General features: G+C 41.1%; 1 protein-coding gene across 4 annotated transcripts in view; it reads left to right on the top strand.

Annotated features, from left to right (window-relative positions):
* The window catches only part of PPARGC1A (PPARG coactivator 1 alpha), a 155,100-nt gene that overhangs the window by 14,222 nt on the left and 114,572 nt on the right, over positions 1-26,306 (top strand). The window lies entirely within an intron of this gene.

Here is a 26,306-nt window from a genome sequence, read left to right as displayed (position 1 = left end):
ATTTGTTGGGGGTCAAGGGAAAGGGAGGGTTTTGCTCAAGATCCCCATAGACAATTGGTGGGCCACTGTGTGATGGGCTTTAGCCGATTCAGCATGGCTCTTATGTTCTTATATATTTATGTAGTGTCCTTAATCTAGTCATCTTTAGAACATTATTTTATCCTCTGGTTAGGGCTGAAAAAAAAACTTATTTGGAGTAGCAATGAAAAAATCCTGCAAGCTGGGAAGATCTAGCATCTTGTTAGGGTAAAAAAACCCACCCTTTTTTCAAAGGGAGTAGCAGTGAACACAAGCCTGCAAAGACTTAGAGCTGGGAAAAAACATTAGTTGGTGGAGTAGCAATGGAAATCTGAGTCAGATCGAACAATTTTAAGAGCTCTTGTAAAGACTTATAAAGTGGTGCTTAAGGCAGCAAGATGCACGTATTATGCCGCCTCGATTGCATCAGCGGAATCCAATCTGGCTTACCTGTTTAGGATGATCCGCTCCCTTCTAAATCGGTGTGTGTGTGTGTTGGGGAGCCCTTGCAGGGTAGCGCCGAGGATTTTAACATGTTTTTCGCTGATAAAATCGCTCAGCTTCGGATGGACCTTGACTCCTATTGGAATACAGTGTTGACTGACCCTAGGGTACAGTGTTAGAGTCAGTCGAGGTGACAGGGGACTGTCTTAGTCCATCAGTCTGGGAGGAGTTTGACCTGGTGACACCTGATGAAGTGGACAAGGCCATTGGAGCTGTGAGTTGCACCACCTGTTTGCTGGACCCATGTCCCTCCTGGCTGATTTTGGCCAGCAGGGAGGTGACAAGGAGCTGGGTCCAGGAGATTGTCAATGCTTCTCTGAGGGGGGTCCTTCCCAGCTCCCTACAAGGAGGCACTTATGCACCCCCTCCTCAAGAAGCCTTCCCTGAACCCAGCCATACTTAATAACTATCGTCCAGTCTCCAACCTTTCCTTTATGGGGAAGGTTGTTGAGAAGGTGGTGGCACTCCAGCTCCAGCGGTCCTTGGAATAAGCTGATTATCTAGGTCCTCAGCAGTCAGGATTCAGGCCCGGCTACAGCACGGAAACTGCTTTGGTTGTGCTGATGCATTATCTCTGGCGGGCCTGGGATAGGGATTTATCCTCTATCCTGGTTCTCCTTGACCTCTTTCGATACCATCAACCATGGTATCCTTCTGAGCCGGCTGGAGGGGTTGGGAATGGGAGGCACCATTTTATGGTGATTCTCCTACCTCTCCGGTCAGTCGCAGTCAATGTTAGTGGGGGGTCAGAGGTCGACCTCTAGGTTTCTCCCTTGTGGAGTTCCACAGGGGTCGGTCCTCTCCCCCCTGCTATTTAATATCTACATGAAACCGCTGGGTGAGATCATCGAAGGACATGGGGTGAGTTGTCATCAGTACGCTGATGACACCCAGCTGTACATCTGTACATCTCTGATGGTCCAGCTGCAGAGAATTGTAGTTGGCTCATGGTTTGATCAGGGTTTATCATGGCCATGATGAAGCAAACCATGGCCAACCCTGAGTAGAAACCACAGTTGGGAAATGCCAATTGCTTTCACATCTTAATTTGTCATACATTGACTCTTGAAAATTCTGCAGTCCATTGCGAGCAGTTTGGTTCCCAAGATAACTTTGCAGCTTTCGGTGGTAATTAGTCTTGTAATATTTATTGATCTTTGATTGTCCCAATAAATCTGGATTTGAATTTAGTCTGTGGAAAACCTCTTCTCATGTCTATGCTTGTAGTCAGTCTATGCAATTTTTTTGCAGCAGCTGAGTATGTGATTGATTGTATTCGTGATGATGCGTATTGTTAAATATGGTATTTTTGGGAGTTTCTTCATTATCCCGAATACAAATAATTCGGGGGTAAATTCAATTTCTATTTCTGTTGTATCTTGTGATCAGTTTCCCAGTTACCCTTCGCTTTGGGACATGTCCACCACATATGGAAAAAGGTGCCTAACTCTTTTTTTCCCCTTGCATTTCCAACAGTTTAAATTAGAATTTGGATATATTTTTGCCAATCTTGATTGGGCTAAATGAAGCATAGACCCAGGGCATTTTTTATTCCATGTTTTCAGCTGGGAATTTATTTATTTTCATCCTTTATTTCACATTGTTTCATGGTCCTTTCTTTTTTTCTTTTTTAGTCCAGTTGTACCATCTGTTCCATGTTTCATGTTATTCTGAGTTATTTAATCCTTTAAGCTCCATGTCCATCTGAACACACCTGCAAATTTTTTCCATAAGTACATTTTCTGGTGGGATTGAGTTGTTCTTCCATTATTGGTCATATGTTGTTCTCGTGGCCGTTATGCTGTGTGTTGTTAAATATTGTAGCTACTGTTTCTTCATTATTCCAAATAAAAAGAATTTGGGGGTAAATTCCATTTCTATTTCTATTATATCTTGCAACCACTTATAAACAGTTTCCTGGTAAGTAGTGATGGGCGAACCGAACCTGCACAATTCGGGTCCGTACCCAATTTTCCATGGAATCCAGGAAGTGATCACCTTGGCGTCCTTAGCAACCTGCCGGTGACATCAAAGCTCCGCCCCCAGAATCTCTTCGTGGGAGGGATTCCCCGTTCGGGTTCGAGTTTGGTTCGGGTTCGGATGAATTTTGCGTAAAGTTCGTCCAAACTTGCCGAACTTGAACACCGTTGGGTTCGCCCATCACAGCAGTGTTCCCTCTAATTTTTTTGGGGGGGTGGGCGGAAAAGTATAGTGTCTGAGCGGCAGTCCCTTTGGGACTGTGCGGCACAGAAATAATAAACAAACAAACAAACAAACAAACAAATAAATAAAAAACCCACCCTGTTTTGCCTCAGAGAATTTCAAAATAAAATACTGTACTGTGTGTCTATAACAGTGAGCTCATAATAGGGCAACTCTATCAATATCAAAATGCCACTTAAATAGTTGAGCTAGTTTCAAACTAGATTTTGATTTTCTTTCTCTCTTCCTTACTCCCATTCTTTTTCTTTCTCTTTTCCTTCCTCTCTTTTTTCTATCTGTTTCTCTCTCTTCCTCTCTTCCTCTCTCTCTCCTTCCGTCTCACTCTTTCCCTCTCGGCTTCTGGGCAGGTTTGGAAAACTCTGAGTTGATGATGATTTTTAAGTGAGCGATTGCTCACTGCTCAGCTTAGAGGGAACTATGCGTGGTAAGCCTTCGCTTTGGGACATGTTCACCACATATGGAAGAAGATGACTAACTCTTTTTCCCCCCCCCTTGCATTTCCAACTGTTTAAATTAGAATTTGGATATATTTTTGCCAATCTTGATGGGGGCTAAATGTAGTATAGGCCCAGGGCATTTTTTATTCCACATTTTCAGCTGGGAATTTATTTTTTCCTGGGGCTGCTTCACTGAAGATCAATAAAAACAGATATAGATCTTCTGTCTCCTTTGTTTCTTTTCAGGCTAGGAGATCCACTGTGGCCCAGAGCCACAGTTAAGCAACCTTAATTGGTCCGGGAGAGAAGTACAAAGGCTCCTGTATCCACTTAAAAGGCTTAACAGCTATCCCGGAGATCTTAGTTATTTTTACTGGGGCCCTTAAGGTTTCTTATCGGTCTGATTTACTGATCTGTGTTTTGTGTTTTGCAATGTTTCGTGTTTTGCAACGCAAATGGTTTTGTTGTGTTGTTGGGCCACTCATCAGCCAGATGGAAGTTGTAGGACAAACCTGAAATTCCTCTCATTCTCTTACGTTTAACATGGCTAGGAGTAATGTTTTAGTAAGCTGCCTGGTTTTGCCTAGGGAGGAAGACAGATCCTTGGGAACTGTGGTTATTTTGTCTTTTCCTTGAGTGACTGGGGCTGTTAAAATACCTTTTGTCCATTCCGCCCACCAGTGTTCCCTCTAATTTTTTGGGGGGGTGGGTGGAAAAGTATAGTGTCTGAGCGGCAGTCCCTTCGGGACTGGGTGGCACAGAAATAATAAACAGATAGATAGATAGATAGATAGATAGATAGATAGATAGATAGATAGATAGATAGATAGACAGACAGACAGACAGACAGACAGACAGACAGACAGACAGACAGACAGACAAACAACCCACCCTGTTTTGACTCAGAGAATTTCAAAATAAAATACTGTACTGTGTGTCTATAACCGTGAGCTCATAATAGGGCAACTCTATCAATATCAAAATGCCACTTAAATAGTTGAGCTAGTTTCAAACTAGATTTTGATTTTCTTTCTCTCTTCCTTACTCCCATTCTTTTTCTTTCTCTTTTCCTTCCTCTCTTTTTTCTATCTGTTTCTCTCTCTTCCTCTCTTCCTCTCTCTCTCCTTCCCTCTCACTCTTTCCCTCTCGGCTTCTGGGCAGGTTTGGAAAACTCTGAGTTGATGATGATTTTTAAGTGAGCGATTGCTCACTGCTCAGCTTAGAGGGAACTATGCCGCCCACCCCTACCCCCCACAATCACCCTACTGAACGCTGATGAATTCACACATCCTTGTCTCATCCTTGTCTCATCTTCTATTGGTTTCTTCTGTTTTATCAATTGTTGATTGTAAATTTACGATTAATGACGGCAACTAGGATTATGACCTATCCCTTCGCTGTTTGTATATACCCAGATTGTTGGGGATGCCATATGCTGACTCTGTAAACTGCTTAGAGAAGGCTGTAAAAGCAGTATAAAGCGGTAGATAAGGCTAAATGCTATTGCTATTGCTATGAACTGGGAGCTTCTGCACCAGAGATAAATTCCTTGTGTGTCCCATCACACTTGGCCAATAAAGAATTCCATTCCATTCCATTCTGCCCCGAGTCTTCGGAGAGGGGCGGCATACATCTAATAAATTATTATTATTAATTATTATTCCATTCTATTCTATTCTATTCCTTATTCTATTCTGTTCCTTATTCTATTCTATTCTATTCCTGATTTCATTGCTTATTTGTATCCTATGACAATCATTCAATGTTGTGCCTTGTAATTCTTGACAAATGTATCTTTTCTTTTATGACCACTGAGAGCATCTGCACCAAAGACAAATTCCTGTGTCCAATCACACTTGGCAAATAAAGAATTCTATTCTTATTCTTATTGTTTCTTATTTTTATTCCATTCATTATTAATTCTACCCTATCCTATCTTTATCCTATCCTATCCTATCCTAACCTGTCCTATCCTATCCTATCCTGTCCTATCCATTCCTCATTCTATTCTATTATTCTATTCTATTCCATTCCATTCCTAAAATAAATATTTTAAAATTCGTATTGCATTCTGTCCCTCCTTTTGCATCCTTTTCTTAATGATTTTATTTCACCATTTCTTTAATTAATTAATTAATTTATTTATTTATTATTTAGATTTGTAGTGTAACTCTTGTCCTGCAGTGAGTTGGCTGCAATGCATTGGCTGTGGTGAGTTGACCATGGCGAATTATTGTTGTAGGCCTGGATTTCTCTCTCTCTCTCTCTCTTTCTCTCTCTCTCTCTCTCTCTCTCTCTCTCTCTGTGTGTGTGTGTGTGTGTAGAGAGAGAATTTGGTATTTGTCTGCAGGAAGAATGCAGACTATGAAAGTGTCACCTGATCTTCCAAGGGGACATTTGTCATCGCTGGCACGTAACTTCTTCTCCGGGACCTTAACCGCCGAAGCCTACTTATTAACCGATGTAGAGGTTATAGCTGGAAGCGAAGCCAGAGGAGGAAGCTGTACAATTTTAGATCCATCCTTATTAGCTAAATAGACTGGATAATCACTTTGACTCCGTATTCACATGCTGATATACTCAACCAGGCTAGTTCCCTGGTCGTTGTCATCCTCTCCTCCTCCTCCTCCTCCCCCTCCTCCTCCTTCTCCTTCCTCCTCCTCCTCCCCTCCTCTTCCTCCTCCTTCTTTTGCAAGCTCAGGTTGCATTTTTTCCTTACCTTTCTCTTATAAGAGTCATAGAAGGTGCTGGGGGCTTCTGATTTTATTTATTTATTTATTAATCAGATTTGTATGCCGCCCCTCTCCGCAGACTCGGGGCGGCTCACAGCAATAATAATACAATGTAAACAAATCTAATATTTAAGTTAATTTAAAACCCCAATTTAAAAACCAATCATACATACTAACATACCATGCATAAATTTTATATGATTTATTTATTATTTATTATTTGGATTTGTATGTCGCCCCTCTCCGAAGACCAGGAAGAGGCTTTAAAAAAAGGATAAAGAAAAAAATCCATGGCTATTATTTGGCTTCAATTCAACCGTTCCAAGCATGCATGCCATTCAGATTAAAAGAAAAACAACAACAACACAGAGAGGTTAAAAAAAAATCTGTCTTCATCTATTAGAGCAGTGGTTCTCGATCTGGGAGTTGGGACCTCTTTGGGGGGGGTGGGGGTGTCGAATGACCATTTCACAGGGGTTGCCTAAGACCCTGGAGAGAAAAGACAAATTTCCCATGGTTTTAGGAACTAAATCTTCTATTCTGGTGCCTTGAACCATATTTTTGCAATCTGATCAATTAGGTGTTTACAGTGGGGGTGTCCCTCTGGCCTTCCTGCCAATCAGATTAAAGCTCTGTTTAGAGAATTGGTGCTAGACTTTGGTTGGGGGTCACTACAACATGAGGAAGTGTAATTAAGGGGTCGCGGCATTAGAAAGGTTGAGAAGCCCTGTACAGTGGTACCTCTACCTAAGAACACCTCTACTTACGAACATTTCTAGATAAGAACCTGGTGTTCAAGATTTTTTTGCCTCTTCTCAAGAACCATTTTTCACTTACAAATCCGAGGCTCCGAAACTGTAACCGGAAAAGACAGGGAGAAGCCTCCGTGGGGCCTCTCTAGGAATCTCCTGAGGAAACAGGGCCGGAAAAGGAGGGGAGAAGCTTCTGTGAGGCCTCTCTAGGAATTTCCTGAGAGGAAACAGGACCAGAAAAGGCAGGGAGAAGCCTCCGTGGGGCCTCTCTAGGAATTTCCTGGGAGGAAACAGGGCCCAAAAAGGTGAGGAAAAGCCTCCTTGGGACCTCTCTAGGAATCTCCTGGGAGGAAACTGGTCCTCCACCCTCCCTGTGGTTTCCCCAATCGCACACATTATTTGCTTTTACATTGATTCCTATGGGGAAAATTGCTTCATCTTACAAACTTTTCTACTTAAGATCCTGATCACGGAACGAATTAAGTTTGTAAGTAGAAATACCACTGTATTTGAAGAGTTAACTGCAAATGAGATGAAACAACCTCTATTGCTCCCTTGTGTTTAGAGAAAAATATATTCCATAAGCTAAAATCTGTCCATATGGTGAAATGAGCGCTAAAGTTCATTATATGAATAAACATTGGAAAAAAATATTTTAAAAATAGCAACGTCTACAAAGCACCGATATACAAAATATATCAAGCCTAATCAGATGATTGCATCAAGCTAAATAATGCAATAACTAATTGCGACCTCGCTACGAACTAATCTGTTCTTATTTCTATTACTAAAGATGCTAATGTACCACCTGTAATGCCAACGACCAGGTGCTGAAAATTGGTTCCTTATGCAGGTCCAATGAAATTTGGGAAGCAGGAAAGGAGCAGAGCCCATTTTGTCAAATTATAGGAGGCAACTGAGCGGCTCCCGAGTTGGTATAACAGAATAACAGAGTTGAAAGGGACCTTGGAGGTCTTCTAGTCCAACCCCCTGGTTAGTGCAGGAGACGTACACCACTTCAGATAAATGGTCATCCAACATCTTCTTTAAAACTTCCAGTAATTTTGGACAGAAATTAAAAGAATAATAGACCAAGTCATATCGATAAAGATCATAATTAAACCAGAACTGTTCCTTTTAGGCATTTTTAGACAGAAAATAAATAAAGAAGACAGATATCTTATTATCCAAATATTGACTGCCGCCAGACTAACATGTGCCCAACAATGGAAAAAGGAAGATATCCCGACAATTTTAACTATTATCAGTAAAATCATGGAATGCGCTGAATTATCCAAAATAACAATGGAAATACAAAACAAAAATGATTCTGAGTTCTACAAGGCCTGGGAGAAGTGGTACAGATGGCTATCCAATCTTAAAATCAATAAAACAGAAACCAACTGAAAACTCCTTATTTTACACCAAAAGAAAAATACTGTATACACAACAAAAAATACTGACCAAAACCAAAACACACGCTCTGTCTGAGTTTAATTCAACCGATATCTATCGACAACCTACTAACAACATAACTCACAAATATCTTTAATGCACAAACCTAACAAATGTAACCAAAAATAAGTTGTCAAAATACATACGCCTGCTACTGTGCAGGTACTATCCCCCCTCCCTTACCCCATCCAAAACTTCTACTATCTTACCTATCTCTTAATACATATATTAAAGCACTACTATATTCTTAAATTAACATATTCAATAGATATGAGATTATGTATTTACGAATATTGAATACAATATAAATATCCATAGATAAATACTTGAAATGAATATATAACAATCTATGCATGTTATTCTGTTATTCCTATTTCTGTTGTATTCCTATTACCCTTCCCCATTCTTAATAAATTAATAAAGTATATTTTTAATAATAATAATAAAAAAACTTCCAGTATTGGAGCATTCACAAATTCTGGAGGAAAAGAGTTCCATTTGTTCATCGTTCTAAGTGTCAGGAAATTTCTCCTTAGTTCTAAGTTGCTTCTCTCCTTGTTTAGTTTCCATGCATTGCTCCTTGTCCTGCAGTCTAGTGTTTGGAGATTAGGTTGACTCTTTCTTCTTTGTGGCAATCTTTGAGATATGGGAGTCTACGGAGAGGGGCGGCATACAAATCTAATGAATAAATAAAATAAATAAATAAACACAGCTATCATGTCTCCCCTAGTCCTTATTTTCATTAAATTAGACATACCGAATTCCTGCAACCGTTTTTCATATGTTTTAGCGAGTCTTCGGAGAGGTGCGGCATACAAATCTAATAAATTGAATTGAATTGAATTGAATAGTTCAGCCTACAATTGTGTTTGCTTTTTTGATGGCTGTGTTGGATCCCCCTCCTAGTTACTACTATTGAGCCAGGAATTAATTAATTTGTTATGATTAAATGAGCGTTTATGATTTTGTTACGTTAAACAGGTGCATTTCATATTAATAAAATGGAAGTTACATAGAAACATAGAAACATAGAAGTCTGACGGCAGAAAAAGACCTCATGGTCCATCTAGTCTGCCCTTATACTATTTTCTGTATTTTATCTTAGGATGGATATATGTTTATCCCAGGCATGTTTAAATTCAGTTACTGTGGATTTATCTACCACGTCTGCTGGAAGTTTGTTCCAAGGATCTACTAAAATAATATTTTCTCATGTTGCTTTTGATCTTTCCCCCAACTAACTTCAGATTGTGTCCCCTTGTTCTTGTGTTCACTGATCCTTCTCTGATCATTTCAGGGGTACCTCTATTTACGAACTTAATTCGTTCAGTGACCAGGTTTTTCCCCATAGGAATCAATGTAAAAGCAAATAATGCATGTGATTGGGAAACCACAGGGAGGGTGGAGGCCCTTTTTCTCCCATGAGATTCCTAGAGAGGTCCCACGGAAGCTTCTCCTCACCTTTTCCGGTTACAGATTCGGAAGCTCAGGTTTGTAAGTGGAAATTGGTTCTTGAGAAGAGGCAAAAAACTCTTGAACACCCAGTTCTTATCTAGAAAAGTTCGTAAGTAGAGACGTTCTTAGGTAGAGGTGTACCACTATATTTTACAAATGTAGTCTAAATCCTATTGCTATATATGCTATTGCTATATTGCAGTGTGTAAGGACTCAAAGACAGTAATCCAATGCTCTCTCCCACCTGCCCACCCAATAAAATGTGAGATTACAAGGAGGATTTGGAGTATCGAATTGGGAGCTATATTATCAGGCAGCAACGTTGACTTGGATGAGAGAATGGATTGAATTTAGAAATATAAGACTATTAACTTGTGAAGATCATGTTTTACAGTTGGGATGGCATACTTTTTTGTGGCATGGCAGAAATAAGATCAGTAGCAGGTTGCTACCAGGACAGATAAGGACGCTACACCCGTAACGAAAATTGAGCTGCGCACATAGCTTCACGTCTCTGGCGTGCATGCGTGTCCTAGTGAGATTTTGCTCAATTTTTTGCTTCTGCACATGCAATAGTTGTTAAATACACCTGGATCCAGGGAAGTCTCTCTAGGAATCTCCTGGGAGGAAACAGGGGCTCCACCCTCCCTGTGGTTTCCCCAATCACACACATTATTTGCTTTTACATTGATTCCTGTGGGAAAATTGCTTCTTACAAACTTTTCTGTATACGTTGATGGTATTTTCAATCTTGTTGCCATAAAAATAATCAGGAGTGATTTCTCAGAGCCAACATTTTGTTTTGGTTTTTTTGGCAAGCTTGTTTAGGCTTGTTGGGGAAGGAAATTGTCTCCTCCCAGTTCTTGAAATCATTTTTTTCCACATGATGGCAAAAAAAAATGTTAAGAAGGTGAAATAATTTTGGAAAAGATTTTTTGTCAGAGAGCACAGCGAAGCCGATTTTCGGTTATTACTAAGCAACAGCTATCAGTATCTAAATTCTCCCTCCTTGCCTCTGACGTCCAATGATTCCTTTTTCTTATTTCTTATGTAGAGTTCACTTTACGTTATTTTTCGGAGTATAAGACGCACCTTAGTTTTTGGGAGGAAAATAGGGAAAAGAATCTGCTTTCCAGGCATTCATCTGGGTAGCTCCTTGATCTGGTCAGTTTCAGCGAATTATTTTATTCCCTGGTTAGGGCTTTAGAAAAACTTTATTCGGAGAGAGTAACAATGAAAGAGCTTGCAAGCCAGGAAGAGCTGGGAACATCATTTGCACCTGGAAAGAAACATTTGGAGCAGGTAGAGCAATGAAAAAACCCTACAAAGACTTATGGCTTGGAAAATATTCTTTGCAGAGAGTAACCATGAAGGAACTTGCAAGCCGGTAAGAGCTGGGAACATAATTAGCACCTGGAAAGAAACATTTGGAGCAAGTAGATCAATGAAAAAAACCCTACAGAGACTTATGTCTTGGAAAAATATTCTTTGTAGAGAGTAACCATGAAAGAGCTTGCAAGCCGGTAAGAGCTGGGAACATAATTAGCACCTGGAAAGAAACATTTGGAGCAAATAGAGAATGGAAAAAATATTAACTGATGATAAGCAAATAATTATCTATGTTTGTATATCGAACATCACTTAAATTGAACGCTCTATATATGTTCTATAGGTTTATAAGCTGATTTCCTTCATTTTCCTTCCTTTTTTTCCTCTGCATGTTTTGTATGTTTCGTTTATTTAGATTGTTTTTATATGTAGAAACTTAATAAATATTATTTTTGAAAAAGAAAAAAAAGAAAAAAGCCCTGCAAAGACTTAGGACTTGGAAAACATTATTCTCAGAGAGTAACAATGAAAAAGCTTGCAAGCCGGTAAGAGCTGGGCACACTGTTAGCACCTGGTTAGGGCTGGAAAGAAACTTATTCAGAGCAAGTTAGAGCAATGAAAGAGCTCTGCAAAGACTTAGGGCTTGAAAAACATTCTTCCCAGAGAGAAACAATGAAAGAGCTTGCAAGGTAAGAGCTGGGAAGATTGTTAGCAGCTAGTTAGGGCTGGGGGTAAAAAAAAGCTACATTCAAAGTATAAGACACACCCAAATTATCATTCTCTTTTATGCTCCAAAAAATACGGTATTTATTTTTTAATTTAATTTAATTGATTTAAAAGACATACAAACGGTTAAAAGACAGTAACAAAGCACATGTTCATTCTTACATTTTATATTTCTGTTCCATCGAAGAAGAAGAAAAAGGAGATATCTATGCCTATGTATCCATCTACCACATCATTAATCTATCACTATAATAAATTTCATGAATATCGTTATTTACAATTGCTGTCTCTTTCTATTCACTTGAATTCTATGGCAGAGCTGGGTGTATTTATATTTTTTCTGCTCATGAAGAGGCAGGAAGTCAATTGAGCCAGCCCTCATCCACAGACCAAAAGCAATGCCCGCATACTGGCTTGTTATTTCAGTGAGAAGAGCCCAGTTTAGGATGAGGGTTAGTTATACAAACAGAGGGAAATTATACCCATATCATTGTCCTTTGACTGGATTGGGTTAAGAGATGTTTCTGGATTCTAGACATCCCAAAGGTTTGATTCAACATTACTGGTTAGAAGAGATGGAAGGGACCTTGGGGGTCATCTAGTCCAACCCACCTCAAGCAGGAGACCGTAGTCCATTTATTTATTAATATATTATTTATTAATTGGACTTTTATGCCACCCCTCTCCGAGGAGTTGGGGTGGCTCACATTTATTTATTTATTTATTTGTTTGTTTGTTTGTTTGTTTTGTCAAGTACGTATTTTAGAATAGAATAGAATAGAATAGAATTTTTATTGGCCAAGTGTGATTGGACACACAAGGAATTTGTCTTGGTGCATATGCTCTCAGCGTACATAAAATAAAATATACATTTGTCAAGAATCATGTGGTACAACACTTAATGATTGTCATAGGGGTCAAATAAGCAATGAAGAAGCAATATTAATAAAAATCTTAGGATATAAGCAACAAGTTACAGTCGTACAGTCAACATGGGAGGAAATGGGTGAAAGGAATGATGAGAAAAACTAGTAGAATAGAAGTGCAGATTTAGTAGAAAGTCTGACAGTGTTGCAGGAATTATTTGTTTAGTAGAGCGATGGCGTTCGGAAAAAAACTGTTCTTGTGTCTAGTTGTCTTGGTGTGCAGTGCTCTGTAGCGACGTTTTGAGGGTAGGAGTTGAAACAATTTGTGTCCAGGATGTGAGGGGTCAGTAAATATTTTCCCCGCCCTCTTTTTGACTCGTGCAGTATACAGGTCCTCAATGGAAGGCAGGTTGGCAGCAATTGTTTTTTCTGCAGTTCTGATTATCCTCTGAAGTCTGTGTCGGTCCTGTTGGTGGTATACAAAGATATAATAATATTTATTTGATGCTAGTAAGCGGGAAACATTAGGACAGGGGATGGAAGGCACTCTGGTGCACTTATGTACACCCAACAGTGGATAGTACAAGGGTAAAGTTTTGGGGGTTAGGTGATGATACTACAGAGTCGGGTAGTGAGTTCCATGCATCAACTACTTGGTTACTAAAGTCGTATTTCCTGCCGTCGGGTTTAGAGTGGTTTTCTTTAAGTTGTCATCTGTTGTGTGCTTGTGTGTTGTTGTGGTTGAAGCTGAAGTAGTCATTGACAGGAAGGACGTTATAGCAGATGATTTTATGGGCTATGCTTAGGTTGTGTTTGAGGCGACATAGTTCTAAGCTTTCTAAGTCTAGTTGTAGGGTCTTCCGTTGTGAATGGACGAGTGGACGGCTCTTCTAGTAAAATATCTCTGGACATTTTCTAATATATTTATGTCCAAAATGTGGGGTGGGTTCCAGACGGATGAGCTGCATTTGAGGATTGGTCTGGCGAAGGTTTTGTATGCTCTGGTTAGTAGTGTGAGATTCCCGGAGCAAAAACTACGTAGGATTAAGTTAATGGCAAAAAAAAAAAAATGCCAAAAAATGGAAGTCCAATCTCTTCCTGAAAGTGAGGAAGTTAGCACAACTTCCAAAGGCAACTTATGCTCCCCTGGTTGATCATTCTCACTGTCAGAAAGTTCCTCTTTATTTCCAGTTGAATTTGTTCAGTTTCCATTCATTATTCCTTGTCCAGCTTTACGGTGCTTTGGAAAAAAATCTGACCCGCTCTTCCCTCAAATATTGGAAGACTGCTACCCTGTCTCCCCTGGTCCTTCTCTTTGTTAGACTAGCCATGGCCAGTTCCTACAACCATTCTTCATTAGTGATGGGCGAACCCAACGGTGTTCGGGTTCAGCAAGTTTGGCCGAATTTTACGCAAAATTCGGCCGAACCCAAACCGAACCGAACCCAAACAGGGAATCCCTCCCATGAAGAGATTCCAGGGGTGGAGCTTTGACGTCACTGGCAGGTTGCTAAGGACGCCAAGGTGATGGAATCCAGGAAGTGATCACCTTGGCATCCTTAGCAACCTGCCGGTGACGTCAAAGCTCCGAACGCCGAACACGACCCCAAACTTTGCCCGAAGTTTGGAAAAGTTTCGGGTTCGTGTTCGGCCTACCGAACACTGCAAAATTCGGTACGGACCCGAATTGTGCGGGTTCAGTTCGCCCATCACTATTCTTCATATGTTTTCGTTTCCAGTCGTCTTATCATCCTGGTTGCTCTTCTCTGTACTCTTTCTAGAGTCTCAACATCCTTTTTGCATAACGGCGACCAAAATTGGATGGACTATTCCAAGTGTGGCCTTACCAAGGCTTTATAGAGTGGTATTAGATCTAGATTGCATAGTTTCACCAGAATGCTAAGAATACTCGTGTGGATGGATTCCTTCCGTATTGTGCTGGGGCCTAAGTGATGGCATTCAGGGAAAAAACTCTTCTTTTGTCTATTTGTGTCTTTCTCTCCTTTTTAAAGAAACAAATTAGCAGGGGTTTCCATGGAGGCTTGTATAATTATTGTGCAGGTGGGTGGGGTCTTTTTTGGGGTACAACTTGGTGTACGAAGTGTTTCAGGGTTTATTAAACTATGTGGAAATTGAAAACTCTGCTTCTCTGCGGGAGCTTTAGGCTTACAAGTTGCCGAACGAACGCGATGGGAGAAGAAATTCTCACCAGAAACAAAAAATAAATATATTTATTTATTTATATTTGTATTCATTCATTCATTCATTCATTCATTCATTCATTCATTCATTCAATTCAACTTCTATGTCACCCAAATCCCAAAGGATTCAGGGTGGCTTACAAAATAATATAATAAATACAAAAAGATACAAGGAATCAAAAGAGATCGAATATAATACCGTGTTTCCCCGAAAGTAAGACCGTGTCTTACTTTCTTTTTACCCCCAAAAGCCCCACTACGTCTTACTATCGGGGTATGTCTTACATTGGAAAAAAATTGAAAGGGTCGCGTTCCCGAAGGCATCTCCCCAGAGTCCAGAAGGGCAGCCGCGGGACAGGAGCCTCGTGAGCCCTTTTCCAAGTTCAACCTCAGGGCTCCAAACGGCGTGCACGCGTGGAACCGCAGACGCGTGTCGGGGAAGCGTGTGTCTGGAGGGGAGGAGCCGCTGTGCGCAGTTGGGCAGCCCCACCTGCCTGCCGGAAAGGAGGCGGGCGAAGGAGGGTGCAGCTCCGGCTGCTCACCTCGGAGCTGGTCGGCCTCGCTGGCCGCTTGCAGCCGAGCCTCGGCAGGACTCGGTTGCTGGGACGAGCGCCTTCGCTGCAAGCTGCCGCCCGCTCAGCTCGCTTCGGACCAGCGCCGTCCTTCGCTTTGCCAAGCCGGGGAAGAGGCGGTGGCGCCGCGGCGAGGCGAAGGCGAGGGGCGCGCGGGGAGCTTGGAAGCGACGTCATCAGGCTACCCCCCCTGGCAATACCCCCGTGTTTCCCCGAAAGTAAGACATATGTCTTACTTTCGGGGTACGGCTTATATTAGCCGACCCCCCTGAAACCCCCGATATGTCTTACAATCGGGGGTGTCTTACTATCGGGGAAACAGGGTATCTAAAACTAAACCCCGAAATAAAACCCATTTGCATAAAAAGCAGTCATAACCATATGCACACACACCATTCATACAGTGAATCTATACAGTAAATAAATAAAAATTAATAAAATAAACAAGCCCCTATCCATCTAGCCTGGTGGGGCAAACCCAATATATATATATATATATATATATATATATATATATATATATATATATATATATATATATATATATATATATATTATATATATGACGGTCTTGGTATATTCGGGTTTCTTCCCGTGTAGGATCCTACACGGGAAGAAACCCGAATATACCTGTACCCGTGAAAATCTACGAAAACATTTATATATATATCTCCGTGTAATATTTTGAGTGTCTATGCGACGTTTCGGTGAAATCACATTCACCATCATCAGGCTGAAGTTGTAAGCTTCGTGCTGCTGTAGATATAGTTTGTTTGCAACTGCCATTTGTTCCTTATAAATAGTGGTGGGGGTGGAGATTTGGTTTGAATGTAGCAAATAGATTGGGTGGCTATGTTTTAATGATTTGATTGGTTGGTGGAATCATATGTTTTTTTTGTTTAAGGCTGGTTTCCATATATATATATATATATATATGTAGATTGTTCTGAGTTCGGGTTTTGCCCCGTGTAATATTTTGAGTGTCTCTACACGGGGCAAAACCTAAACTCAGAACAATCTACATACATATACCCGTGAAAATCTACGAAAACATATACTGTATATATAAACCTTCTAAACCGTGTGGATGGATTCCTCTCGTGTTCTGCTGGGGATTAAGTTGCTACTGCCAAGTTACTCATTCAAATGTTTGCAGCCCAGGGTTGATTAATGAATGACCAGATCTTGCAATTTTGTTTTATTGAAAAAAAAAAAAGACTTTTAAACAACCGTCCTCACCTGTTTTCATTGCATGGCCTCGTGACCGAGGCTAATGGGTTCTGAATTTTGCTCAACTAGCTTCAGCTGGTACCCAAGGATGGAGGTGAGGGTGTATATTAATGCCGTTGCTTAATTTTACTCCCCCGCCCCACATTACAAAACCTTGCAACCTGACGGCAAGCCGTTAAGTGCAAGATAAACATCTCGTCCTCAAAATTTGGGGGCATGTGGGGGTAGACAGTGGGGGTAGTGTGGTCCAGCCGGCCTGATTTATCTCGGCCATCGATTTTGGACCAAAGAGCTTTTGCGTCGTCCGCTCCCTCGAAATGCGTAACTGGAGTTCTCTGGATCGTGATAGAAAGCCTCCGAGCGCTTTTTTTTTGCAAAAAAAATTAAAAAATAAAAAAATCTGGCGGTGCTTCATGAATGCTAAAATCGCACGGAGGAAAAACCCTTGTGTATGCCGCATTTTTATCCTCGCCCCAGACACCTAAATCAGGGAACGGTAACATTTCAAGAGATTAAGGAAGCAGTTTGGGTAGGTTCCAGTGCCATAGCATGATCAGAATTTTAAGGCCCGCTTTCTTTCTTTCTTTCTTTCTTTCTTTCTCTCTCTCTCTTTCTTTTTTTCTCTCTCTCTCCCTCCTTCCCTCCCTCCCTCTCTTTCTTTCTTTCTTCTTTCTTTCTCTCTTTCTCCCTCCTTCCCTCCCTCTCTTTCATTCTTTCTCTCTCTATCTCCCCCTCCTTCCCTCTCTTTCTTTCTTTCTTTCCTCTCTCTCCCGCCCTCCCCCTCTTTCTATTTCTCTCTCTCTTTCTCTCTTCCTCCCTCCCTCCTTCTTTCTTTCTCTCTCTCCTTCCCCTTCTCCTTCCTTCCTTCTCTCTCTCTCTTCCTCCCTCCTTCTTTCTCTCTCTCTCCCTCCTTCCCTCTCTCTTTCTTTCTTTCTCTCTTTTTCCCTCCTTCCCTCCCTTTCATTCTTTCTCTCTCTCCCTTCCCTTTCTTTCTTTCTTTCTCTCTCCCGCCCTCCCTCTCTTTCTATTTCTCTCTCTTTCCCTCTTCCTCCCTCCCTCTTTCTTTCTCTCTCTCCCTCTCCTCCTCCTTCCTTCCTTCCTTCCGTCTCTCTCTCTCTTCCTCCTTCCTTCCCTCCGTCCCTCTTTCTTTCTTTCTTTCTTTTTCTATTTCTCTCTCTCTTCCTCCCTCCCTCTTTCTTTTTCTTTCTCTTTCTCTCCCTCCCCTCCTCCTTCCTTCCTTCCTTCCTTCTTTCCTTTCTTTCATTTTTTACCATCACCAATAGGTCCCTTCCTTTCCACTGCAGTCCTCCTTCATGGGGGAATTACAGCTTTTGCTAAAAAGATTAAAATGCTATTATGCAAATGGTTGCAGTAGGTTATTATGTTTACAAATTAACATCCGTGGCTCAAAGACATGATTTAACCAAACTGTCTATAATATCAAAGATTTAATAATAAACTAACTGTGGGTCAATAAGAGTGAATCTTTGGATTGTGAAATCAGAGTTGACGGTGATTTAGGAAGTCCTGGACTTACAACGGTTTGTTTAGTGACCGATCCGAGTGACCATGGCACTGAAAAAAATTTGACTTGTGGCCATTTTTCATCCTTGCAGCATCCCCAGAGTCAACTGACTCATATTTGTGACGGTTGCCAAGTCCCACTTAACAACCACGTTGCTAACAGAACAACTTTCCAAATGTAAAAGAATACACTTGGGGAAAAGGAATCCTCAATCGGAGTATTGTACTGGCAATTCTGTGTTAGCAAAAACTTCAGAAGAGGAGGATTTAGGGGTCGTAATTTCTGACAGTCTCCAAATGGGTGAACAGTGCGGTCAGGCGGTAGGGAAAGAGAGTAGAATGCTTGGTTGCATAGCTAGGGGTATAACAAGCAGGAAGAGGGAGAGGGAGATTGTGATCCCGCTGTATAAAGGGCTGGTGAGACCCCTTTAAGCCAGTCACATGACCTTTAAGCCACTCCCAGTCGCATGATCATCAAGCCACTCCCACCTGGTCACATGGCCAGCAAGTCACACTTGAGAGAGAGAAGTAGGATGGATGGATGGGTGGGTGGGTAGACAGACAGACAGACAGACAGACAGATAGATAGAGGTAGGTAGGTAGGTGGATGGAAAGATAGATAGATAGATAGAGGTAGGTGGGTAGATGGATAGAGAGAGAGAAAGAAAGATGGGTTGGTGGGTGGGTGGATGGATAGGTAGGTAGGTAGATAGATAGATAGATAGATAGATAGATAGATAGATGATAGATAGATAGATAGATAGATAGATAGATAGATAGATAATATATATATATATAGAGAGAGAGGTAGGTGGGTGGATGGATAGATGGATAGATAGAGAGAGAGAAAGAAAGAGAGAGAGAGAGGAGTGGGTGGGTGGGCGGATGGATAGGTAGGTAGGTAGGTAGGTAGGTGGATGGAAAGATAGATAGATAGATAGATAGATAGATAGATAGATAGATAGATAGATAGATAGATAGATAGATAGATAGATAGTCAAAGGCATTCGGACATTCGGAGGTGAATCATTCACCCCAGATCAGCTGCTAAGGTCTCCTTAAATGATGATCAATCTTATATTGGCTTGTGCGCGAAAACAACTGTCAGGGCTTCTTACAAGTCAGATTTCCAAATCCAAATCGGAGTCAGCTGTCATGGAAGCAAAAAATAAAAGATGAAAATGAAACCCTCCAGTGTATTATCCTTCCGTTCTCGTAGGTCACCACAAATCCACTCCGGTCACAGTTGTGTGTCGCACATCTGTTTGAGTGGAATGTAACCTTGGAAGCCCACCCCCCCGTCTCTCGCACACACAAACAAGCCGGCTATAAATTGCTCCTGGAGTTATTTTGAAGAAGTGTGTCCTGCTTCATATTTATAATGGCGAGGCTTCATAATATTCACAGTGAATATATAACACAGATCAGCTCAACAAGCATGAAATTGTATGTTGTCAGGTTGTCACATAAATAGAGCCGTATTCTCTGTTACGGTACGATTGGACGGAATATTTCCATCGCTTCCATATCATACTTTCGGAAGGGATAGTCAGAATCTTCTTTTTGGGGTTTAAGAGCAAATGCTACCTAATGATGATGATGATGATGATGGTGATGGTGATGGTGATGATGGTGATGATGATATTCTTCTTCTTCCTCCTCCTCCTCCTCTTCTCCTCCTCCTCCTCCTTCTTCCTCCTCCTCCTCCTCTTCCTCCTCCTCCTCTCCCTATTCTTCTTTTTCTTCTTTTCTTCTTCCTTCTCCTTCCTTTCCTCCTCTTCCTCTTCCTCCTCCTCTTCCTCCTCTTCCTCCTCCTCCTGTTTTTCTTCTTCTGCCTCCTCCTCCTCTTCCTCCTCCTCTTCCTTCTCTTCCTCTTCCTCCTTCTCCTCCTCCCCCTTCCCCTCCTCCTCCTCTTCTTCCTCTTCCTCCTCTTCCTCCTTCTCTTCATCCTCTTCCTTCTCTTCCTCTTCCTCCTCCTCCCCCTTCCCCTCTTCCTCCACTTCTTCCTCTTCCTCCTCTTTCTCTTTTTTCTTCCTCCTTCTCTTCCTCCTCCTCCTCTTCCTTCTCTTCCTCTTCCTCCTCTTCCTCCTCTTTTACTTCTCCCCCTTGCTTCTCTTCCTCCTCCTCCTCTTCTTCTTCCTCCTCCCCCTCCCCCACCTCCTCCTCTTCCTCCCCCTCCTCCCCCTCCTCCTCCTCCATTCTTTTCCATGCTCCAATCAATAAATGCTAATCCTACGAGCTATATTTTTCAGCTTCTTGATGGTTTCATTTCCATTTGTTTTATTTGTTTTTTTTTAAAAAAAAACCTTTCTATTTTTGTGTTTCACACTGGCACTAATTGCTGCCAAATGCTGCAATTCCACCTGGGCAGGTAGCCTCGGCGCTGACAGCGTCATTAGCAAATGATAGAAAATATAGCGGCCACATCTAATTTAAGACACAATGTGTATCTGCATAGTGTGGATGGTGTTGGACTAAAAGAGTGAGGAATACCGTATTTTTCGGTGTATAAGAGGCACCACATCTTAGTATTTTGGGAGGAAAATAGGGGGCAAAATCTACCTAACAGGTATTAATCTGGCTAGTGTCCTTAGTCTGGTCAGCTTCCGCACGTTATTTTATCCCCTGGTTAAGGGCTGAAAAAAAGCCTTTATCGGAGGGAATAGGAATGAAAACAAGCCTGTAAAGACTTAGTTAGACTTAGGGGATGGGGAAAAAAAACTTCTTCAGAAGGAATAGGAAGCTGGGAAGTTCATTAGCCTCTAGTTAGGGCTGGGGAAAAAAAGCTTTCAAAAAAGCTACATTTGGAGTATAAGATGCAACCAAATTTTCAGATTCTTTTAGGGAGGACAAAGTTGGGTCTTATACTCCAAAAAAATAAGTAAGTAAGTAAGTAAGTCAGTCAGTCAGTCAGTCAGTCAGTCAGTCAGTCAGTCAGTCTGTCTGTCTGTCTGTCTATCTATCTATCTATCTATCTATCATCTATCATCTATTTGTCTATTGTATCTATCTTTATATAGACCTCTCTCTCTCTTCCCTCTTGTCTGTCTGTCTGTCTGACTCTCTATCTATCTATCTATCTATCTATCTATCTATCTATCTATCTATCTATCTATCTATCTATCATCTATCATCTATTTGTCTATTGTATCTATCTTTATATAGACCTCTCTCTCTCTTCCCTCTTGTCTGTCTGTCTGTCTGACTCTCTATCTATCTATCTATCTATCTATCTATCTATCTATCTATCTATCTATAATCTATTTGTCTATTGTATCTATCTTTATATAGACCTCTTTCTCTCCTCCCTCTCGTCTGTCTGTCTATCTGACTCTCTATCTATCTATCTATCTATCTATCTATCTATCTATCTATCTATCTATCTATCTATCTATCTATCTTTGTATCTATCATCTATTTGTCTATTGTATCTATCTTTATATAGACCTCTTTCTCTCCTCCCTCTCGTCTGTCTGTCTGTCTGACTCTCTCTCTCTCTCTCTATCATCTATCTGTCTATTGTATCCATCTTTACTTAGATCTCTCTCTCCTTCTCCCTCTCATCTGTCTGTCTGTCTGTCTGTCTGTCTGTCTGTCTGTCTGTCTGTCTATCTATCTATCCATCCATCTCTATCATCCATCTCTGTCATCTGTCTGTCTACCTATCTATAACTATTTATCCATCATATCTCTGCCTCTATAATCTGTCTGTCTATCATTTCTCTATGATCTCACTATCTTGCTATCTATATTTGCCTCCCTCCTGCCTGCCCATCTCTATCTTTGTGTCTCTCTGTCTGTCTGTCCGTCCATCATTTATCTATCTATCTCTGTCACTTCTGTCTGAAGAGTTTCTCTACAAGGTTAGTAGGTCTCAGCCCAACTTGACTGATGCAGCTGGAGCAACATGGGCTTCCTTGAGCTACTCTGAGGAAAAAGCCAGAAATAAATCTGATTTTGAAACACATTGCTGGTATTTGTGATTTTAAAAACTCTGCACAAATCCCTAAGCAAAAAGAAAACAGTAGGAAAAATAGGGGAGGAAAAAAGGAAGGGGAAAGCATAGAAAAGAAGGAAAAAAGAAAGAAAAGACGTAGACTCCCAACTCCCTTTGATGGAGTAGAATAAGATAACAGCATCAAACCTTAACTTTTTACTTTTACATAATAATGCAAGCTACCCTTTTCTGTAACAAAAAACCTGTCTCATTGGTAAACCCTGGAACAAACTTGCACTTTTTGCCACCTCAAGCATAAAGTCCAGAATGGGTTTCCAAGTAGAAGCAAAAATAATGATGGTTTTTCTTCCCCTCTTTTAATCAAAGCAGTCAATTTAGCCCCCTCTGCTAACCTTAGCAGTCATTCTTTCATTGTGGGCATCAAAGCATCCTTCCATTTTTGTGCATAAATTAATCTTTCTGCCGTCAACATATTCAAGTTCCAATTTTTGTTCTTTTTCCCAAGTCTTTTTCCATTAAACCCAATAGAAAAATGCCTGGTTTTATCTTTATATGTGCTTTGAGATTCGTCTGTACTAGGATGTAAATCCTGCTCCAATATTTCTTTACTTGGTCACATGTTCACCATCAATGATCAAAAAGTCCTTTCTTTACATTTACATTTCCAACATGCATTTGAAATACCTTTATACATTCCCGACAGCTTGTCTGGTGTTAAATACCAGCGATTCATCATCCGATAAAGTTTTTCTTTTACGTTAGAACTGAGGGTACATTTTAAACCTTTTGTCTGCATATTCTCCCGTTATTCAAGCATCACATTATATCCAAAGTTCCTTGCCCACTGAAGCATTGTAATGCTTTACATAGTGCATGCTAGAAGATATCAAATCAATTGGGGAAGATCAGACAAAGCAAGCAAGAGGCATAATAATATTCATTTGTAAGTCTGACTTTGTCTAACTGGATCTCTGTTAGGATGCGGAAGGTAAAGTTCACATTTAAATACAAACAACAAAACTTTCCAAATCACAGTTTTTAGATCACAAGTTGTTCTGTCGGGCTCTCTGATAGGAGCCTCCTGAAAATTCAAGGATACAAATTTCAGACACAAAAATTCAAAACAATGTTCTTTATCACAAAAGTCAAAATAAACTAAGCACTCTTTTTGTATTGCAAAGAACACTCTTCCCAAAACAACCAGGTAGTCTGTACAATGTCCCTTAAGCAGTCATTAAGTACTTAGCCAGCAGCTGTGGAGAAACTTCACACCACTTCTTCTTCCAACGAAGGTAGACACACACACACACACGCTGCTCTGCTTTGGTTTCAAAGGTGTGAAAAAGCAACAAAATCCAGCCCACAAGATTTTTGACGAAACTGCAACAGATATTCTTCCACAATGGCCAAACCCACATGCTGCTATTTATAGCTGCAGCCATAGTTCCCTCTAAGCTGAGCAGTGAGCAATCGCTCACTTAAAAATCATCATCAACTCAGAGTTTTCCAAACCTGCCCAGAAGCCGAGAGGGAAAGAGTGAGAGGGAAGGAGAGAGAAAGGAAGAGAGGAAGAGAGGAAGAGAGAGAAACAGATAGAAAAAAGAGAGGAAGGAAAAGAGAAAGAAAAAGAATGGGAGTAAGGAAGAGAGAAAGAAAATCAAAATCTAGTTTGAAACTAGCTCAACTATTTAAGAGGCATTTTGATATTGATAGAGTTTCCCTATTATGAGCTCACTGTTATAGACACACAGTACAGTATTTTATTTTGAAATTCTCTGAGGCAAAATAGGGTGGGTTTTTATTTGTTTTTTTGTTTATTTATTTATTATTTCTGTGCCACCCAGTCCCAAAGGGACTGCCGCTCAGACATTATACTTTTCCGCCCACCCCCCCAAAAAATTAGAGGGAACACTGGCTGCAGCCCTAATTACTGGAGCCCCACCCAAACACAGGTGGCTTCCCTTATTTCCTGTAATATGTTCTTACTTGGTCTCTTCTACACATAATTCTGCGCTTGCGTGGGTCCAAAATGTCACCATCTGAAGCTATAGAAGATAAGGAAGATTGACTGCCTTGGCTGTGTGCCAAGCCCTCCTCTGCCGAGTCACTCCCACCTTCTTCTTCGTCCAAGGAAACTAAACTCTGAACTGATTCTGTTGGAAATAACACAGGCCTCTGACATGTTGAATTTCCCCCTGCATCCACCTCCCCATTCCCTGGGGCAGGAGCTGGGCCAGAGCCAACCCCAACACAAGTGTTCATGGTTTTTCCAATTTTACACTTCTGCGATTATTCTTATTTTAAACAGTGGGCAAAAAACCCTTTAGATATAATATAGAATTAGAGCACGGCAAAAGATATGGGAAATAAACTATAACTTATCAATGGCAACTTCTTATAAAAAAACCCCTGTATACTGTAAAATGTTTTATAGTTGGCAGTTACCAACTGCTGGGATAGCTTAAATGTTTAAAAATATGTCTAGCAAATGTTGGAAATGTAACCCCCCAAAATGGGCACATATTATCCTGTGTGGTGCAATGGACCAGATTACCTCCGGAACCGCCTGCTACCGCACGAATCCCAGCGACCGATAAGGTCCCACAGAGTTGGCCTTCTCCGGGTCCCGTCTACTAAACAATGTCGTTTGGCGGGCCCCAGGGGAAGAGCCTTCTCTGTGGCGGCCCTGGCCCTCTGGAACCAACTCCCCCCGGAGATTAGAACTGCCCCCACCCTTCCTGTCTTTCGTAAACTACTCAAGACTCATTTATACCACCAGGCATGGGGGAGTTGAGATAGCTCTTCCCCCTAGGCCATTACAAGTTATGCATGGTATGTTTGTGTGTATGTTTGGTTTTATAATAGGGGTTTTTAGTTTGTTTTTTATTATTGGATTGTACATGTTGTGTTTATTATTGTTGTTAGCCGCCCCGAGTCTGCGGAGAGGGGCAGCATACAAATCCAATAAATTATTATTATTAAATTATTATTGTGTTAAAACAAAAAAAAAATTGGGGCAAAAATACCGGTGTAAGTCGGTAGAAAAGATGGTAGGAAAACATGTAGGTTTTACACCTGACTTTTTTTTTTCTGTTAGGTGTAGCGCCAGAAAAAATGTCAAGGTTCACTTGTTTGCGTGGACCCAGATTCTGGCATGCCGTGCCTCATTCCACAGACTTGGAATTGTTTTAAAAGACTGGGATGTTTTTTCCCCGCTCCTGCATTGCAGCCAAGAAAGAATGTTTTTTTCTTCAAAATTCCCCAATGGATGCAGAAAAAATTGTGCTGCTAAAAATGGAAGGAACTTGCCATTGCACGCTTTGTTAGGTGTGTGATAACTGGTGTAAAGTTTATAGTAAATACTCCCTTTGCTGAAAATGTTTCGCCGATTAGATATAATTTTAAAGCAGTTTTTCTTTCCCACAATGTGTCTCTTGGGAGCATAGGACGACTCCAATTTTATTTATTCATTTATTTATTTATCTATCTATCTATCTATCTATCTATCTATCTATCTATCTATCTATCTATCTATCTATCTATCTATCTATCTATTATTTAGATTTGTATGCCGCCCCTCTCCGCAGACTCGGAGCGGCTCACAACAAAGTGAAAATAATTTACAACAAATCTAAATTACTATTTAAAAATATTTTAAAAACCCCATTTTCTAAACAAACATACATACAGACATACCATTCATAAATTGTAAATGCCCGGGGGAGATGTCTCAGTTCCCCCATGCCTGACGACAAAGGTGGGTCTTAAGGAGCTTACGAAAGGCAAGGAGAGTAGGGGCAGTTCTAATCTCCGGGGGGAGTTGGTTCCAGAGGGCTGGGGCCGCCACAGAGAAGGCTCTTCCTCTGGGGCCCGCCAACCGACATTGTTTAGTTGACGGGACCTGGAGAAGGCCCACTCTGTGGGACATAATCGGTCGCTGGGATTCGTGCGGCAGCAGGCGGTCTCTGAGATATTCTGGTCCAGTGCCATGAAGGGCTTTAAAGGTCATAACCAACACTTTGAATTTTGACCTGAAATTGATCGGCAACCAATGCAGACTGCGGAGTGTTGGTGAAACATGGGCATACCTAGGTAAGCCCATGATTGCTCTCGCAGCTGCATTCTGCACGATCCGGAGTTTCCGAATACTTTTCAAAGGTAGCCCCATGTAGAGAGCATTACAGTAGTCGAACCTCGAGGTGATGAGGGCATGAGTGACTGTGAGCAGTGAGATATAATTTTAAAGCAGTTTTTCTTTCCCACCTGGTGTCTATTGGGAGCATAGGACAACTCCAATTGGAGCCCAAGTATGTTACATCGCTGA

The sequence above is a fragment of the Erythrolamprus reginae genome, chromosome 7, assembly GCF_031021105.1.
Source record: "Erythrolamprus reginae isolate rEryReg1 chromosome 7, rEryReg1.hap1, whole genome shotgun sequence".
In the NCBI taxonomy this organism is placed as follows: domain Eukaryota; kingdom Metazoa; phylum Chordata; class Lepidosauria; order Squamata; family Dipsadidae; genus Erythrolamprus; species Erythrolamprus reginae.
This window is presented reverse-complemented; position numbering and strand designations above follow the sequence as displayed.